Source organism: Carcharodon carcharias, chromosome 8, assembly GCF_017639515.1.
Source record: "Carcharodon carcharias isolate sCarCar2 chromosome 8, sCarCar2.pri, whole genome shotgun sequence".
Classification (NCBI taxonomy): domain Eukaryota; kingdom Metazoa; phylum Chordata; class Chondrichthyes; order Lamniformes; family Lamnidae; genus Carcharodon; species Carcharodon carcharias.
This window is the reverse complement of record NC_054474.1, coordinates 9,999,447-10,018,156: the sequence shown is the minus strand read 5'-3', so window position 1 is coordinate 10,018,156 and position 18,710 is coordinate 9,999,447. Positions and strand designations below refer to the sequence as shown.

General features: G+C 42.0%; 1 pseudogene; it reads left to right on the top strand.

Annotated features, from left to right (window-relative positions):
* The first annotated feature begins 1,233 nt into the window (after positions 1-1,233).
* On the top strand, positions 1,234-16,418 carry LOC121281385 (annotated as a pseudogene).
* The last annotated feature ends 2,292 nt before the right edge of the window (positions 16,419-18,710 follow it).

Genomic DNA, 18,710 nt, shown 5'->3' with positions numbered 1-18,710 from the left:
TTTTAAAAAAATTTAAATGCGACAAAGTATCCACAGATGCCTTCATCTAGTGTGGCTTTCTCGTTTCCTTATAATTGCTGCATATTATGTAAATGAATAAAAGCGTGTGGAGGCTACGTTAGTGGAACATACAAGCAACCGTTTTGAGTTCAAATGAAATCTCAGCAAGTTATGAAACCGAATTCAATAAACCTGCCATTTCCGAGCTAGAACAAAATTGCTGTAACTTGTATGACATTGTAAGAAAAGCCAACATGGTTAACTAACGTCTTTAAGGAAAGGCCATATTTAATCTGGCCTACATCTTACTTCACGCCCACACTATATGGTTGACCCTAAACGCCCTCAGGGCAGTAAATGCTGCCTTGCCAGCGTCACTCAAAATCTAAGAAGGATTGGCGAAAATGAATCTAATTTGTTATATGTCAGTTCTAAAAATATTCCAATCATTAATGATATAACAGACGAAATAGTACAATCAGTCCAAGTCAATCTGTATGGTTGGATGCAAGATAATAGATAATCAATTTCTTGTTGATCTTTCTCCCAATCCCTGCAAAATAAATTGTTGCAGTGGTTTGACCGAGTATTATATGGTGGAGATTAACATCCAACTGAATGTCAAAACTACACCGAACAGAGGAGAAAATTGCACCGCCCGATTCTACCAGCAAGACGTACACTTATGCTACGAATTCATTTTATCGGTTTCTCAGTAATACTATTTGTTCGGTGTTTTCTGCATTAAAATCGAAATGTGACACAAGGATAAAACTAGTATGAAGGCAGATGCCACTTTATCCTTTGATGAAGAAATTAAAAACTCTGAAATATTCAAAGAGAGCGTCCAATATCATTTTGATTGCACAACCATATATGTGAGAAGTGGACAGTTGTTAGAACACGCCAGCTTTAAGCAATTTGAAGTGATGATTGGTTAAATGTCTCTGTGTTTGCATCCACCAATCAAAGACTGAAATGTTTCTGGAGATCCAGCTACCAACAGACTCAGTGTGGAGTTAGAATGGCTGCCGTATAACACTGGCAATGTTACGCGTGGAAGCGAGGATTATTCTACGAGAAATAAGCTCACATTCCAGAAATCAACTCGGCGATTCAAGTAAACATGCATATTTTTCGATGTCTGTCTTCTTCGATGAAGGAAAAATATACAATAATATTCCTGAACAAGGCATGGCCGCTCTGCCATACGCGAGATTGGTCGTTGTTGAAATGGCCTTTGTTAAAATAAGTTGGTGGATAAAATGGCAAATATTGTGCTTCATGTTACGTTTTGGCAGGTAATTTCTGGACAGATTCGTTATTCGATACCGGAGAATTTGAGCCTCGGTGCTTTCGTCGGAAATATAGCAAACGATTTGGGATTAGATGCAAAACAACTATCTGCTCGCGATTTTCAGATTGTATCGAGTGCTGAGAAGCAATCTTTGGACGTGAATCTAAATAAGGGGATTTTGTACGTAAACGACAACATTGACAGGGAACAAATCTGTGGGTCGAGCATCAGTTGCATTTTAACTTTACAGGGTGTGATACAAAATCCACTGAATATGTACCGTGTGGAAGTGGAAATCCTAGATGTGAATGACAATGCGCCCAGTTTTCCACCGATTCAGTTCAGCTTGGAAATATCTGAAATGGCAGCTCCAGGATCGCGCTTCCCGCTTGAAAGCGCGCACGATCCGGACGTTGGAACAAACTCCCTACAGACCTATCAGCTGGTTCCCGATTTGCATTTTGCCCTGGATATACAGACGCGTAGTGGGGATGGAAAACTACCGGTGTTAGTGCTACAGGACTTTCTGGACCGAGAGAAACAAGAGACACACAGATTAGTCCTAATTGCCAAGGACGGCGGTGTCCCGCAGAGGACTGGCACTGCTAACATAATGATCACAGTAAAGGATGTTAACGACAATGTGCCTACTTTTGCTCAGTCGGTTTATACGGTGCGATTGTTAGAAAATGCACAGATAGGAACATTGGTAATCAAACTAAATGCATCTGACTTAGATGAAGGTTCTAAGGGAGAGATCGTGTACTCTTTTAGCGGCCACGCGTCCATTAGAGTCCGAGAACTGTTTACCATAGATTCAAAACAAGGTTAACAGAGTTAAAGCAAATCTAAATTACGAAGAATCTACTGTTTATGAGATTAATGTACAAGCTGAGGACCGGGGTACCGTAGCAGTTCCTCCGTATTGTAATGTCCTGGTGGAGTTAACAGATGTTAATGACAACGCCCCTGAAGTGACAGTTACACCTTTGTCAAGTCCCGTACGGGAGGATGCTCCAGCAGGGACTGTGATAGCCCTGATCGCTGTAACGGATGCAGATTCTGGAGATTATGGCGAACATCGCTGCCGGGTTGCAAATAACGTTCCCTTCAAACAAGAGCCCTCTTTTGACAATTATTACAGATTGGTTACTGATCAGCTGCTCGATCGTGAAGCAGTCTCGGAGCACAATGTTACAATCTTATGCAATGATGCTCGTCCCATCTCCGCTTACAAATACATCACGGTGCAGATTTCAGACATTAACGATAATGCGCCCCGCTTTACGCAGTCTTTATATACCACCTATGTGACAGACAACAACGTCATAGGAACATCAATATGCTTAGTGACTGCTCAGGATCTTGATCAAAACGCTCTCCTGTCCTATTCCATTTTAGAGACTTTGGTTCAAGGTTCTCCCGTATCTTATTATGTTGAGATAAATTCGGAAACAGGCAGCATATTCTCTCGGCGCTCCTACGCTTACGAGCAGCTTAAATCTTTTCAGATCCGAGTCCAAGCCCAGGATACTGGGTCACCGCCATTGGAGGACAACGTGACAGTGGAGGTCATCATTCTGGATCAGAATGATAATAGCCCGGTGATCGTGCCCCGCAAGCCGAATATGGATCAACGGTGGTTGAGACAATCCCCGGCTCCGCCCACTCAGGATATCTAGTAGCTAAGGCGACCGCAATTGATGCCGATGCTGGTCAAAATGCACGTCTCTCTTATCAGTTGTTAGAATCTACTGACCCTGGCCTTTTTACTATTGCGCCTGTCACGGGGTAAATCTGGACAATCCGCAGTATTGATAACAGGGATTCTAATAAGCAACGTCTAGTTGTCCTGGTGAAGGACGGCGGTAAACCATCACTTCCGGCCACAATGACCCTCCTCTTAACAGTGACGGATATTGGTGCAGAAAGACTTTCGGATGTCTCTGGTTGGTCAGATGATCCCACGTTTGCTTCTGATTTCAGTCTTTACTTAGTTATAGCCTTGGCGGCAACGTCGTCAGTACTTTTTGTGATTGTAATTGTTCTTGCCACTAAAGTGCTCAGACACAGAATCGGATGCAGCAGCCACAACTGTGCCTACTGCTGTTTCGAACCATGTGATCATCTGGATGGATTGCAAAAAGACAATCGGAATCTACAAATTCCTGAGAATTATGTCGAAGTATTTGGAGGTGACCTTCTCTCTCAGCATTTCCGCTACGAGTCCTATTCGACCTTGCGTTCGGCCAACAGAGACGTTACATTTATCAAAACATCTAGTTTAGGAAAAAATCCGAATGTCGTCAAGGTTGAAAACTGTGTGAATGAAGGACATGCGAAAAATGCGTATTCTGACAAACGGTCTAGCGAGGTGAGACAATTACCAAATATCCGATAAATTTAGGTCACGAATATTCATTTTATAACATTGATGGGTTCCATTGCACCCAGTATTCTTGCTTGATAAATAGTCGTTTGGTAGCACGAAACTTAAGTACTGCTGTAAAAGAGACACGGAAGCCTTTTGGTTTGCACTCATCAAGGCGGATGTAAATTGTCAAATTACAAAGGGAGAAACAACTTGTACTGCATGAGAAAACACTTCCGATCGCACTAATAATTACACTAACAACCAATTTAATATTCTGTCTCGGGCTTGCATGGTAGCATCGCTAGAAGTTACATATATTCATACACAGGGACCTGTCCTCTGCCAGAAGGAATTTTTCCAGGCATTGAATTAATTAAAACCACGAGGAACAATTCCAAATGGCAGCACCTCAACCAATCAGAGCTGACTTGCCATCTAATCAACGCCCTTTCCTCATGCAATATAAATTGTTTCTCGCTTTCAAATTTGGCAGTCTCGCGGCTGTCTTGGTGAGTGCAAGCAAGAAGCTTGGACAATGTGTCATTTTCAGCAATGCTTGTCTGATATTTCGATAATTTTTAAACTTCATCAGCAGAAGTCTGTCCGCTACCCAGTAAGAATATCTTAAAGTGCATTTTGCTAAAGACAAAGATTTGTATCAATTGCTTATTCGTGGCGTCAGCGTTATTAGGACCGCACAGTGAAACATGTTCCATGTCGGAAAGTCAATGTCTACATGCATAGTACACACTGGAATAAAAGCAGAAAGGGTTGGAGCAAAACCTCAGCAAGTCTGGATCGCATCTGAGAGAGACAATGTGAACGTTTTAAGTCGAATGCGACTCTTATGAAGTTCTAAATGACGGCAGAAATCTGACGAGTTTCATGCCATCTAAATGGGGAGGGCAGGGAGGGTAGGGTAGGGTAGAGGGAGGGAGAGATTAATTGACAAATGTGTGCTGGGACAAATAGCAAAGGGAATGGTAATAGCAAAGAGATAAAGCCTTTTCCATAGTGAGAGCAAACGTCAGAATAAGGAACAGGTCTATCTGAAAGCAAAAACATGAAAAACAAGGGACAAACAGCACATTGGAAGCCACTGGAATTCAAAAAGTAAACGTTCACTTGCGGGATTTTTCAGATGGCGGGGTTTCCTGGTTCTCCACTTGAAGAGTCGAAAGGGAATGCACCCCTTCTGGTCACAGCAGCTCCATGATCATTTAACCTTTCGAAGAATTTTGATTGGCTGGAGACAAGACTTCCGACCGTCGCTTGGGCAGACGTCCCGCCTCAAAGAGCTGCCAGTGGCAGCAATGTTCAGAATGGGTAATACAAGCAGTCCCCAGGTTTTCCGTCCCAGAAACTAAGAACAGTTAAGTTCTGAACATCTCATGTCAGGAAGGGGTCATACCTACATAAAACATATGAACAAGGAGCAGGAGCAGGCCATTCAGCCCCTTGAGCCTGGTCCGCCTTTTAATAAGATAATGACTGATCTGATGGTAACCTGAAACCTGTATCCCACCTACCCCTGATGACCTATCACCCGCTTGCTTGCCAATAATCCATCCACCTCTGTCTTAAAAATATTCAAAGAATCTGCTTCCGCCACCCTTCCTGGAAGGAACTTCCAAAGACTCGCGATCATGACTGAAAAAGTTTTGCCTCATCTGTTTTAAATGGACCAACCTTTATCTTTTAACAGTGACCCCAGGTTCTAGATTTTTCCACAGGAGGAAACGTCCTCTCCACATCCACCCTGTCAAGACGTCTCACGATCTTATATTTTTCAATGAAGTCATCTCTTACTCTTCTAAATGTCAGCCAATACAAGCCAAGTCTGTCACCTCAGAAGAACCTTTCCTCAGATGGCAAATCACCCATTTCAGTTACTGGTCTGGTAAACCTCCTCTGAGCTGCTTCCAAAGCACTTACATCCTCCCTTAAATAAGGAGCAAATGCTGTACACAGTGCTCCAGATGTGGTCTCACTAGTACCCTGTACAACTGAAGCATAACCTCCCTACTTTTGTGCTCAATCCCCCTCGCAATAAATGATAACATTCTATTAGCTTTCTTAGTTACTTGCTGTACCTGCATACTAGCCTTTTGTGATTCATGCACTAGGACACCCAGATCTCTTTGCACCTCAGAGCTTTACAATCTCTCACCATTTAGATAACATGCTTCTCTGTTGTTCTTTCTGCAAAATTGGCAATTTCATATTTTCCACATCATACTCCATTTTCCAGATCTTTGCCCACTCACTTAGCCTATCTAAGTCTTTTTGTAGCCTTCTTATATTCTCTTCACAACTTACTTTCCTGCTCATTTATGTGTCATCAGTAAATTTGGCAACCATCCCTTCAATCCCTTCATCCAAGTCATTTATTTGAATTGTGAACAGCTGAGGTCCCAGCAGGGAGGCAAGGCAAGGAATGGGGGTTGGGGAACGGGGTGGGGGCGGGGGGGTGCGGGTGGATGGGCAGAGTTGGCATCGTGTCTTTATGGGGAAGCCAGGAGGAGAAGGCAACTGCGAGGTGCAGATCCTATGGGGGATCGCACAATGTGGAAAGTGGGCCCTTGGGGGACTTCCCTTTCATGCCCAAGGCTTAACAGGTGTCAACTGTCTCAATGGTGGCGAGGATGAATGCACCAGCCTACGCCTGCAAGCTATTTAGCGGAGCACTGTAAAATTCTGCCACAGGCTTTTGACTCAGTGACAGGGAAGGAAGGGCAATGTATTTTTAATTTAGGATGGGTTATGACTTGAAGGAGAACGTGCAGTGTTGGCCTTCCCATGTGCCTATTACCTTTGTTCTTCTGGGTGCTAGAAGCCATGAGTTTGGAAGGTGATTTCGAAGGAGACTGGTGAATTGTTGCAGTGCATCTTATGGATGGTGCACGCTGCGGCCACATTGCACCTGTGGTGGAGGGAGTGAATGTTTAAGGCCGTGGGTGAGATGCCAATCAAGTGGGGTGTTTTGTTTCTGGATGTTATCAAGCTCCTTGTACGTTGTTGATGATGCATTCATCCAAGCAAGTGGAGAATACTTCACCACATTCCAGACTGCTGTGTTGTAAATGGAGGAGTCAGGAGGTGAAATATTAGCCACAGAATTTCCAACCTCTGATCGGTGCTTGTAGTCACAATAATTATATGGCTGGTTCAGTTAAGTTTCTCGAAAATGCTGATGCTCAGGATGTTGATGGTTCGGGAATTCAGCAATGGTAATATTGTTGAATGTCAAAGGGAAATGGTTAGATTATCTCTTTTTGCAGATGATCATTTCCTGGCACTCACGTTGTGTGAATGTTACTTGTTACTTGTGTGTTGTTTGCCACTTATCTGCACAAACCTGAATGTTGCCCAAAATTCGCTCCTTGCCACCATGGACTGCTTCATTATCTGAGGAGTTGCGAATGGTGCTGAAAGTCTACTATCGTCAGCAAACATCTTCATTTCTGACCTTATGATGGAAGAAGGTCATTTATGAAGCAGCTGAAGGTGGTTGGTCCTATGGCACTGCCTGGAGTAATTTCTGCAGTGATGAGATGAATGACCTTTAATAGTCACAACCATTCCTTTGTTTTTGGTATGACTCCAGCCAGTAGAAAATTTTCCTCTTTCTTACCATTGACTTCAATTTTACTCAGGCTCCTGAAGGCCACCCGGCATCCACCCAGTCAAATGCTGCCTTGATATCCAGGGCAACCAATCACACCTCATCATTGGCTTTTAGCTCTTTAACCTATGTTTGGACCAATGCTGTCATGAGCTCTGGAGCCTTGTGACAACTAAACTGGACAGCAGCGAGAAGGTTGTTGCTGAGAAAGTGGCCCTTGATAACACTGTGGATGACGCCTTCCATCACTTTGCTGATAATTAGTAGGGAACTAATAGGACAGCAATTAGTTGGATAAGATTTGTCTTGCTTTTTGTGAGCAAAATGTACCTGGGCAAGTTCCCACATTGTCTTATGGATGCCACTGTTTAAGTTGTACTGGAACACCTTGGTTCGGGTTGTGGCTAGTTTTGGAGCACGAGTCGTCAGATGCGATTTTCAGCTGCATCCATTGCACTCAGCCATTTGTTGAGATCAGGTGAAGTGAATGGAATTGATGAAGGCTGGCATATTTGATGATGATAATGGGGAGCTCAAGAGAAGCCGAAATATGCATCACTCACTCAATGTTTTTGCTGAAGGTGGTGGCAAACTCTTCAGCCAATTGTTTGCACTATCTGCTGTCTTAGCCATCATCGACAGTAGGGGCATCCGTTGAGTCTCCTCCTCTTTGTTTAAGCGCCTCACCACCTGGTGGTCAGTCAAATGTGCCCTTAAGCCAGCCAAGTCAGTAGTGGTGCTATCAAGCCAGTCTTACAAATTGTATTCAGCATTTAGGGACATTAAGTTGAGGTAGGGCAGTTGGCGGTAATCAGCAGGAGGCTTCCTTGACCATGTATAACCTGATGCCATGATACTTCATGGAGTCCCGAGCCAATGGTGAGGATCCCCAGGGCCAATCCTCCCCGACTGCATTTCGCTTATGCTGATGAAACTGTCTAGAATATTGGTTGTAAGCCATTGATTTTGTGTGAATGATTCTATCAGGCTGGGACAGCACCCCCAATTTTGGTGTAAATCCCAAGAGCTGGAGATTCCTTAATATATGGACATCTAGTGAACGGTCTTTGGCAAAGAAGACCGCCCAAACATGTTTTTTAGATGCCTTACCTTTGGAACATCAACAGTGGAAATTGTACAATGCTCCATGCTTCTTGATGCGAATGTATACCATTTTATGAAATCTTATGCGGGCAAAACTAAGCTTCGGACCAAACAAGATTCTAAATAAGGTGGAAAATAAACCATACGACTTGTTTCACCCAATTGAAGATAGGAAATGGATTGGAAGCTGCAACATCCTCTGTGTTTCATATAATCCTAAAGCTCGTGGATGATATGGACAACATTTTCGGAGCAAGCAAGTTTGGCTAGAAGGTGCCAGAGGCCATGCCTTCTGATTGTACAACAGGTGCTTGTAGGATTAGCAAATGCACAGTAAATGGCCAGGTTTTTTTTTCTCCTAAAATTGTTCAGCAGTCAGAAGCATATCTGTACTCTTTATGTTTATTATCAGGCAAGTATTACTCAGCTGTATGCTCAACGTAACAGTTTGTGATAATCTTGAGAGGCATTTTCCGTGCAATAAGAACGAGCAAAATTCCTCTGCAATTGCCACACATGGCTACCACCCTTGTTTTGTAATGGACGGATAAAGGATGCATCATTATACTCAAATTGGATGATTTATTTTTGCCAGGCTAGGTGGGCATGGTCCTTCAGAAACTAAGCGTATTAGTGTACTCCAGCCTGATGTATCTCAGCAAGTACAGCATCGAACCTAATATCTTCTAAATGGAAGAAAAAGCTTGACATTCTTAAAGGCAATGGTGACAAGAGTAAGATAATTGAATTTTGTTGTAGTTAATTGATTATCTCAATTTATTTCCTGAAGTTCCGGTTTATTGCATTCTTAAAATGGATAACCTGTCTGCCAAAAAATGTGGATCCTGTCAGTAAACCAGGGCGAGTCAACGGTGGTACTGTTTGTAGTGCTTCAGAGATAATTATATATTCTGTGTGTTGGTTTAAATACAGATTTCTTAGATTTCGTACTCCAACACTTTTCCTGCAGCTTTCTGCGGAGCTCACTACACATATTATTATATGCAACAGCTACAATGCTAACGTGGGAAGTTATCATCTCGCTCCAAACAACTATTTTATTCTCGACGCCCCGACCTGCAGAATGGCAGTCATTGTAAACATTCGAAAAGTGCTTTGTTATAGAAAAGAAATCAACACGCAGGTTAATATTAACTCATCAATATTGTTGTCCCTGCTCAGATTATAACCGTGGGCATTATTTAATTTATTTTTTTGTTATTCATTCACAGGATTTGGGCTTCTCTGGCTGGGCCAGAAATTCTTGCCCATTGGTAGTTGTTCTTGAGAAAGTGGTAGTGAGATGCCTTCTTGAACCAATGCAATCCCTGTGGCGTAGATACACCCAAAGTTCTCTTAGGGAGTGAGTTCTAGGGTTTTGACACAGTGACACTGAAGGAACGACGATATATTTCCAAGCAAGGATGGTGAGTGACTAGGAGGGGAAATTCCAGGTGGTGGTGTTCCCATCTATCTGCTACCCTTGTCCTTCTTGCTGGTAGTGGTCGTGGATTTGGTAGGTGCTAAGGAGCCTATATGAATTCCTGCAGTGCATCTTATAGATGATACACACTGCTGCTACTGTACGCCGGTGGTGGAGGGAGTGAATGCTTGCAGATGTGGTCCAAATCAACCGGGCTGCTTTGTGCTGGATGGTGTCAAGCTTCTTGAGTGTTGTTGGAGCTGCACTCATCCAGGCAAGTGGGGTGTAATCCATCACATTCCTAACTTGTGCCTTGTATATGGTGGACATGCTTTGGAGGGTCAGGACGTGAGTTGCTCATTGCACGATTCCTAGCCTCTGACCTGCTCTTGTAGTCACAGCATTTATATGGCTAGTCCAGTTCGGTTTCTGATCAATGGTAACCTCCAGGATGTTGATGGTGGGGCAGACAGCGATGATGCTGCCATTGGACGTCAAGAGGCGATGGTTAGATTATCTCTTATCGGAGATGGTCATTGCCTGGCACTTGTGTGGCACACATATTACTTGCCACATGTCAGCCCAAGCCTGGATATTGTCCAGTTCCTGCTGCATCTGAGGAGTCGCAAATGGTGCTGAACATTTGCAATCATCAGCCAACATCCCCATTTATGACCTTGTGATTGAAGGAAGGTCTTTGATAAAGTGGTTGAAGGTTGTTGGGCAGGGGACAGTACCCTGAGGAACTCCTGCAGTGATGTCCTGGAGCTGAGATGACTGACCTCCAACAACCACACCCACTGTGTTTTGTGCTATCTATGATTCCAACCAGAGGAGAGTCATTCCTGTCAACATTCCTGCTCTCTAACGACAAATTTATTGTTTGAGTGCATTGGAGAATGTGCACGCACATGCTAATCATCCAAATGAATATAATTGACTTGGATGATGATTATAATGGCCAAATAGGGTCATGTTTTAGTAGACTTATTACTGTCAGACTGTGTAATTGTGTATTATCAAAGAGGTGGAATTAAATTAAATTCGAACTACGAAGAAAAGGGTGGCTTAAGTTTATTGGTCAGGCAATGGACAAATATCCACAATAAAAACCCAGCACAGCGTCGTGCTGGTGGACATTATTGATGTGAATGATATGGTACCTGTGGTCACCTTGAAGTCTTAGTGACGTCCATTTCAAGGCCTTTCTCTGTCCAGTGCAATTATAGTCTCTATTGGTGGAAGAGAATGATTCAGAAGAAAATAGAAAGGTGCAATGTCAAATAGCAAATAACAAAGATCTATCTTTAAGATAGATATATTCCTAAGGGATTGTTGCCGATTACTTTAGCAACAGCTGTTTAAATCAACATATTACAGTGTACAACTACAGGGTTTCATAATCCCCTAGCCTCACAGAATAAAAAGAAAAGCATCCTGGTAGAATATAAATGACAATGCACCATACACTACGCAGATATTATACAGAGCATAACGATAGAGAATACTGTTGCTGCACCGTCATTTCAGTGACAGCTTTCGATCCACGTTTTAGGAGAACGTTTGGTTTATATGCCCTACAGAGTGCAAGAAAATCAGAGTGAGTAAACATCCTCCCGCGTCTTCGTCAATTCATAAAATCTTGTATTTTCTCAGCAAACTTCTGAATACAAAGAACATTTTTCCTGATATAACTTGTGGTATAAGAGTCCAGGGATCCTCCATTTAAAAGCAACTGCTCAGTGGATGTATTTATTCTGGATTAGAACGTCAACCCCTGAGGTGCCATTAATCCCGGAACCAAGTATAAATCAACAGTGGTAGCAACAACATCGCTTTTCGCTCAGCCAGGTGAACTGGCCATAATGGCGTCTGCCACTGATTGGGATATTGGTTTCAGTGCATGACCTTTCTGACAGATTATGGAGCTGATAGACCTTGGAATATTTACTCTATCGTACCTCACTGGCAAATCTGGACAATTCGGAAAATTGTTGAAGAACATGGTAATAGACAAATAGTTGATTATTTTGATTTTATGACAATGGGGTGTGGGGTGGGGGGGTGGGGAGCACTTGCAGCTTACCATGAGCTAAATCCTTTAATTGATCGCCACCATGGGACACACCTTCTCTAAAGAAGTTGGCTTACCTTAAGATGGCAGACGTGTTTCTAATTGAAACCGGTACTCAGTCAGATGTCTGAGGTCAACCACATATTTTTATTTCCTGTGCTTCTAGTTGATGTTATTGATAGCATCGATAGAAACAAAACTGACCTTCACCACAATGATGTTTTCTGGACATGCTTTGCTGCTGAAAACCAATCAATTCCTTACGGAAAAGTTCCACAAAATTCTCCGAATTACTTTGAACTATTCTGAAGCATTTGTGATTATGCAGTGGCTCAAAGTTTCCGGTACAATTCATATTCTGTTAAAGGATCCAGCAAAATGAACTTCATATTGCCTAAGAGATACTAATCTTACACATTGAGGAAAGCCCCAAAAATTTGAAATCTTAGTGGCTTAAGGGAAAATCCAGGCATAAAATTTCAAAAATGCTTTACAAATATCCATGTATAATTGTAATGTTGTTGTATATGGCTGCTGGCGAAGTATAAAATTGACAATGATTTCTAGCTTTTTTTTGATTCCTTTATATCTTTCCTTCCCAAGTGGAGTTATTCATCCTTGTCCTTGGATATTCGAATATGTCTACTGATCCCAGACAGGAACCACTACCTAGTACTAATACTAATACAAGTTTACAAGATTGCTTTACCACTGATCCAGTTACAGACTGTATATAAACTAGGCGTTTTTTTTAATGGCACTTTTGAAAGTATTTGTTTGGTGGTACAGAACTTGAGAATTGCTGAGAAAAGAGTCATGCCATCGAAACGCTTTGTCTCGCACTCATCAAGACATCAATAGGAAAGCAAGCAACAATTTATACCGCATCACAATAGAGTGCTAATTGGTTGGTAAATGGATTCTCAATGGTAGAGGTTTTCCCATGGAGAATGCACCAGGGAGCAGTTAACTGCAAAGCTTTTGTTCAAATTCAAACCAGGCATGTCGACTGTGATTGGTCAAGCTGTCACCATGGAGAATGAACCACAAGTTTTTTCTTTGGTTGAAAAAGGCACAATGTGTGGACTTGTTCCTTCTGTCGTTGTCAGTCCTCAAACGTGCACAGTCTACCTCAGATTACCCTGGAAGTGTAACGTGTGTCGAAAAATTTGAGCAGCTGGTGAAACTAGCTGTTTTGCTCTGTTACTATGCAGTAGCAACACAAGCAGGATTCGCCACAAACAGCATGCTGCCGCTAAGCTAAAAACACGTTCTGCCTATCACACAAATGAGTAATGTGTAAACAAATTTCAGTGTCAGTGTGATACCAGGTATGTAGGCCATATGTCCCAATGACTGGCGGATCATAATAAATAACACATGGCTCTGGCTCTTCACCAGATCATACTCAACCAGCTCATAGTTGCAAAACTTAAAACATAGTGTCAAACATTATATGTGATTTTACGATTGGACAACGCTTGCTAAACAATCCTGATTATGCTAAGAAATACACTGCAAACCAATTCAAGATTATAGGTCGGGCTTGCAGTGTGGCTCAGGTACAAACGCCAGAAGCTACACATCTGCACACACAGGGGCCTGACTTGCAGACAGAAAGAGCATGTCCACACATTGTGCCTTTTTCAACTAAACAAATGCTTGGGGGAAAGCTATTCCCAGGTTCATTCCACATTGCAATGCCATGACCAATCTGAGTCGACCTGTCTGGTTTGAATTTGAACAAAAGCTTGCTAGTTAATTGTTCCCTGGTGTATTCTCCACGGTAACACCTATATTAATCAGAGTCCACTTACCAACCAATCAGCACTCTCTTCTCATGCAGTATAAATTGTTGCTTCCCTTACTTTTGGTATTCTCATGGACTGTCCCGATGAGTGCAAGACAAAAAGCTTCGAAGCTTTGACAGCATGTCTCTTTTTTCAAATATGTTTCAAAGTATATTATAGCTGATTAGCAGCCGACTTTATACAACAGATAAATCCTCACGAATCTGCTGTCATATTGCACGTGAGGATTTAAGGAGAGTCTTAAGTGATGCAGTGTTCTAGCATGGAGGATAATCAGAACAAGTAGCGCATACATAACTCAGGTCCAATTTGAAAATCCTCGATCACACCTAATGTAAACACATTAGCAATTATGATGCCCCATCTGTATCCGTTCATATTCTAGTATCACTCTACAGCCAAAAGTAGCACTTGCAGATTCTCCTTGGTCGGAAGAGTGTCATTACAGTGTATGACGTTTACAGAGGCAGTTCCTATTATAAATGCGACGATCATCCCCCATCAGGTACCATGCCCTAAGAAGGCATTGGCGACTATGGATATCCATTGGATTGGCCCATCATTACGTTTGTCAAGCTACTACAGTGGCTTGCTGTTACCTTCTGCAGTTTGGCTGACCAGGAAACGCTCACCTGCCATCAGGTTCATTGGAAGGATTTATAGACTGATGGCCATCAAGTTCTGTAGTAGGACTTGAACCTGGCGTTTCTGGCTCAGAGGTAGGAAGGCTGCTAGTGTGCCACAAGATCGCCCAGACTGCGAAGATAGAAATTTATAAAGGAGAACGCTTAACAGAAAGTTTAGTCAGGATATTATATGCTTGAAGCAAGTTGTGAATAAACAGATTTAGCTTACAAGTAGTCATACCATTTGTTTTATAAATACGTGACTTAAACCAGTCCATGCCTATCAAAAAAACCCTAGCTGCCAAACTTATTATCATTAGTACTGATTACTTTAGAAAAAATGTGTAAGAATTTCTCCTTTTTGCACATTTCCCTGTATGCTATTTCCTGATGAATGCGTAAGGTGAAAGGTATTCACGGCAATATTCTATTATTGATAATGATTGATAAGGAAAAGGAAATTTTCCTGCCTGTAATATAATTGTTGCTGATTAGGTGGCCTTAGATTAATGATGAAATAAAATAATTTATTTTGCCTAAACTGTATGTGTGAATGTTACTTGTGTGGATGTACGTACATGTATGCTCTTCATACACACATAATATGGAAAGTGGGAGCATTGTAAATAGTCCTGTTGCTTAATCTATCACATTGAAGAAAAATGCTCAAGAAGGAGGAGATGCAATGTCAGTTGTACAAGTATAAATCCAAGCCATCCACGAAGCTTTGTTAAGGCTTTTCAGCTTTAAGACTTTCGCTACTCCTTGATTGGTTGTGCTTATATCCACCAATGAGAGCGTGAAGCTCTGACTGGCGATCCCTACTGCCCTCTCAGTCGACATTAACAATTAAACTCTGCAATGAGGGAGCAGACGGCGTAACGCTTTGCGAATACACAATATGCAGTTGAAGTTAGAGCTTGAAGTGCACGAGGATATTTTTAAAACGATATGAGCGATATCAAATATTCGCGCAATTGTTTTTGCGTCAGCTCTTCTTTCCGCGGTAACAAAGGGGAGCCCATCAGCTTTATTTCCGGGGGACACCCAAGACTCGATGCGTCGGGCTGAACTCATCATAATTCTGGAAGGCGGCACAGGTCTGTTTTAAAATATATCAGCTGTTTGAGCGGCAACTATTCTTCGTTTTTATCTTCTACATTCTAGTTTCTGGCCAGATGCGGTATTCCATTCCCAAAGAATTACAACTCGGCGCCTTTGTTGGGAACATTGTGAACGATTTAAGATTGGACATAAAACAGCTCTCAGCTCGCAGTTTTCGTATTGTGTCTGGTCCCAAGAAACAATATTTCAAGGTGAATTTAAATAATGGGATTCCGTCGCTAAAGGAAAGAATTGACAGAGAATAGCTCAGTGGACCAAGTCTTACTTGCGTGCTAGCTTTAGATGCCGTGGTGGAAAATCCGCTGTATCTCTACCATATTGAAGTGGAGATCCTAGATGTAAATCATAATTCTCCCAGTTTTCCAAACACTCAGCTGCTTATTTCGGAGGCCACTGCACCAGGAACGCACTTCCGACTCGAGTCCGCGCACGACGCAGACGTCGGTACCAACTCTTTGCAAAGTTACTGGCTTAGTCAGAACAATCACTTTATTCCCGATGTGCAGACAGGCGGTGAGGACGAAAAATTGCCATTCTTAGTGCTGGGCAACCCCCTAGACAGGGAAGAACATTCGACACATGGATTATCTCTAATAGCCAAGGACGGCGGTGTCCCTCCAAGATCCAGGGCTCAAATAATAATTCCAGTGCATGACGCCTACGACAACGCGCTCATTTTTCCCCAGTCAGCTTATACGGTTAGCATTCTAGAAAATGTACCCAAAAGAACATTATTAATGAAACTAAATGCCACTGACTTGGATGATGGCTCCACTGGAGAAATAGTGGACTCTTTTAGCAGTCATACCCCTGCTGGAGTCCGTGAACTATTTGATCTGGATTCTCGAAATGTGAGATTGGTAATCTGGACTTTGAAGAAAATAATGGCTTTAGGATTAACGTGCAGGCAATTGACAAGGGGTTCCATGCAACCGCGGCGTATTGGGATGTCCTATTGAAAATTATTGACCTACGTGATCTGAGGTGACACTGACCTCCCTGCCCAGCGCCGTGCCCGGTGATCCTGCATAGACTGTGGTGGCTCTGCTTCGTACTGCATACCAAGATTCTGGAGGAAATGGACAGCTAAAATTCAATCTCCCAGAAAGGCTTCCATTTAAGTTAGATATTTCTTCAAAGAACTATTATAGAGTGCTTACCAAAAAGCAATTTAAGTTAGATATTTCTTCGAAGAACTATTATAGAGTGCTTACCAAAAAACAATTGGATTTAGAAAACATCTCCAGATATGACTTTGCATGTACTGATTCAGGAACCAGCATCAAGTAACGTAAATAAATGATAACGCACCAAGTTTCACACAACCCTTGTATACAACGCATGTATTGGAAAATAATCAGTTTGGGAGTTCCATAACTTCTGTGACAGCCTTTGATCCAGACGTATTACAAAATGCTCGACTAAATTATTCTATACTGGAGACTCGTTCACAGAATTCTGCAGTTTCTACATACGCATCCATCAGATCAGAGAGTGGTGTCATATATTCTTTTGATTATGAGCAGCTAAAGAACTTTCGGATCCAAGTTCATGTACAGAATTGTGCGGTCCCACCACTCAACAGCAACGTTTCGGTGGACGTTACTATCCTTAATCAGAATGACAACTCACCCGTGATCGTGCATGCAGTACCAGATTTCGGTTCGACAGTCATAGAGACAATGTCCAGGTTTGCAGAACCAGGCTATCTGGTTACCAAGCTATTGGCTACTGATGCTGACTCTGCCCAGAATGCTTGGATTTTTTACAGATTTTCCAAGCTACTGGCCCTGGATTTTTACAATATCACCAGGCACTGGTGAAATATGGGTAATTGGTGGTACTGTGAATCAAGATGCCACAAAACAGCGGTTGATTGTTGTAGTCATGGACAGTGGGACACCAGCACTTTCTGCTACAATGACCATTATCGTGTCAGTGATTGACGACCATACAGAAGGTCTTTCCGACATGAGCAATTTAGCTGAAAATCCAGGATTTATTTAAGATGCAAACGTTTTTTTTAGTCACCTCTTTAGGGGTAATGTCGTCCATTTTCTTCTTGAGTTTAATTATCTTTTCCATTAAAGTGCGCAAGGGCAAGAACAACTTTCCTGTTTGCAACTGTAACCTATACATTTGTTGTTGCTTTCAAGGTAGAAATTCGCTAAGTGGAATTCAAAATGGAAGTCTTCAAATTCCTTCGAACTACGTTGAAGTATTTGGGGGTAACCCACGTTCACAAAGTTACCCCCACGACAAATTCAAATTAGATTGTGAGAGATTTCAGTTGCCCCAAGGTGTGTAATTCATCTGCCGGAAATATTCATGTCAGAAAAGAAACGATGGACAAAGTAAACAACACTGGGCTGTCAAGTCCTGAGTATTTTCAGAGCACTGTACATAATGAGGTGAGGCGATTCTGAACAAAGGCTTTGCGAATTATATTTGCTTCTCTAGCTGCCCATGATTGCAATATTAGAAGGTGAACAACAGAATGGAATAGTTAAGCTTCTAAACAATCAGTTTCCTGTGCGATTTCATTTCCGAAATACCATGATGAGCTCTGACCCATTGAATTGTGTTGTGGTTCTATCACCTTATTTTCATATTCCCTTATTATTACGTAGTTGTAGCTGATAGGCGTATACCAGTCCCTAAACCTATAAAATCGAAGGCTCGGAAATAACCACTTGCAAGCGGTTATAAGTAATGAAAAAAAAGATGGTGTTAAATGGGTAAAGTAAGCATAGCTGCATAGTTGTCATAGATACGGTCGAGAAAAAATAAACACATTTAATAGGTCGATTTCCTTTCGATCCCAAGGTGCATTTCTCTAACAAAACAGTACGTACAAGTAAGTAAATGTCCTATTCCTGATTTACTGAGTAAATAATTATAACCATCGAAAATTGTTAGCATGGTTTATCCTTAAAATAGATCAGCAATATCAAAGTGAAAGAGTATCCAGTTAAAAAAATAAGTGTTTAATCTTTCAATATATTGTTATGGTGGCACCTAATGCACATATCTGAGTCATTAGGAATGGAGAGAGTCTTGAAATAAATCGTGCCTGGGGATACCTTATCGAGAAGTGCTTCATACTGAAATGGATGTCCAAAAAGATGGTGCAGTTATTACAAAGGCAAAATACGGCGGATGCTGGAAATGTGGAATTTAAACAGAAGGTCCTATAGATATTCTGCCGGTATGGCAGCATATGTGGAGATGAAAACAGAGTTAACGTTTCG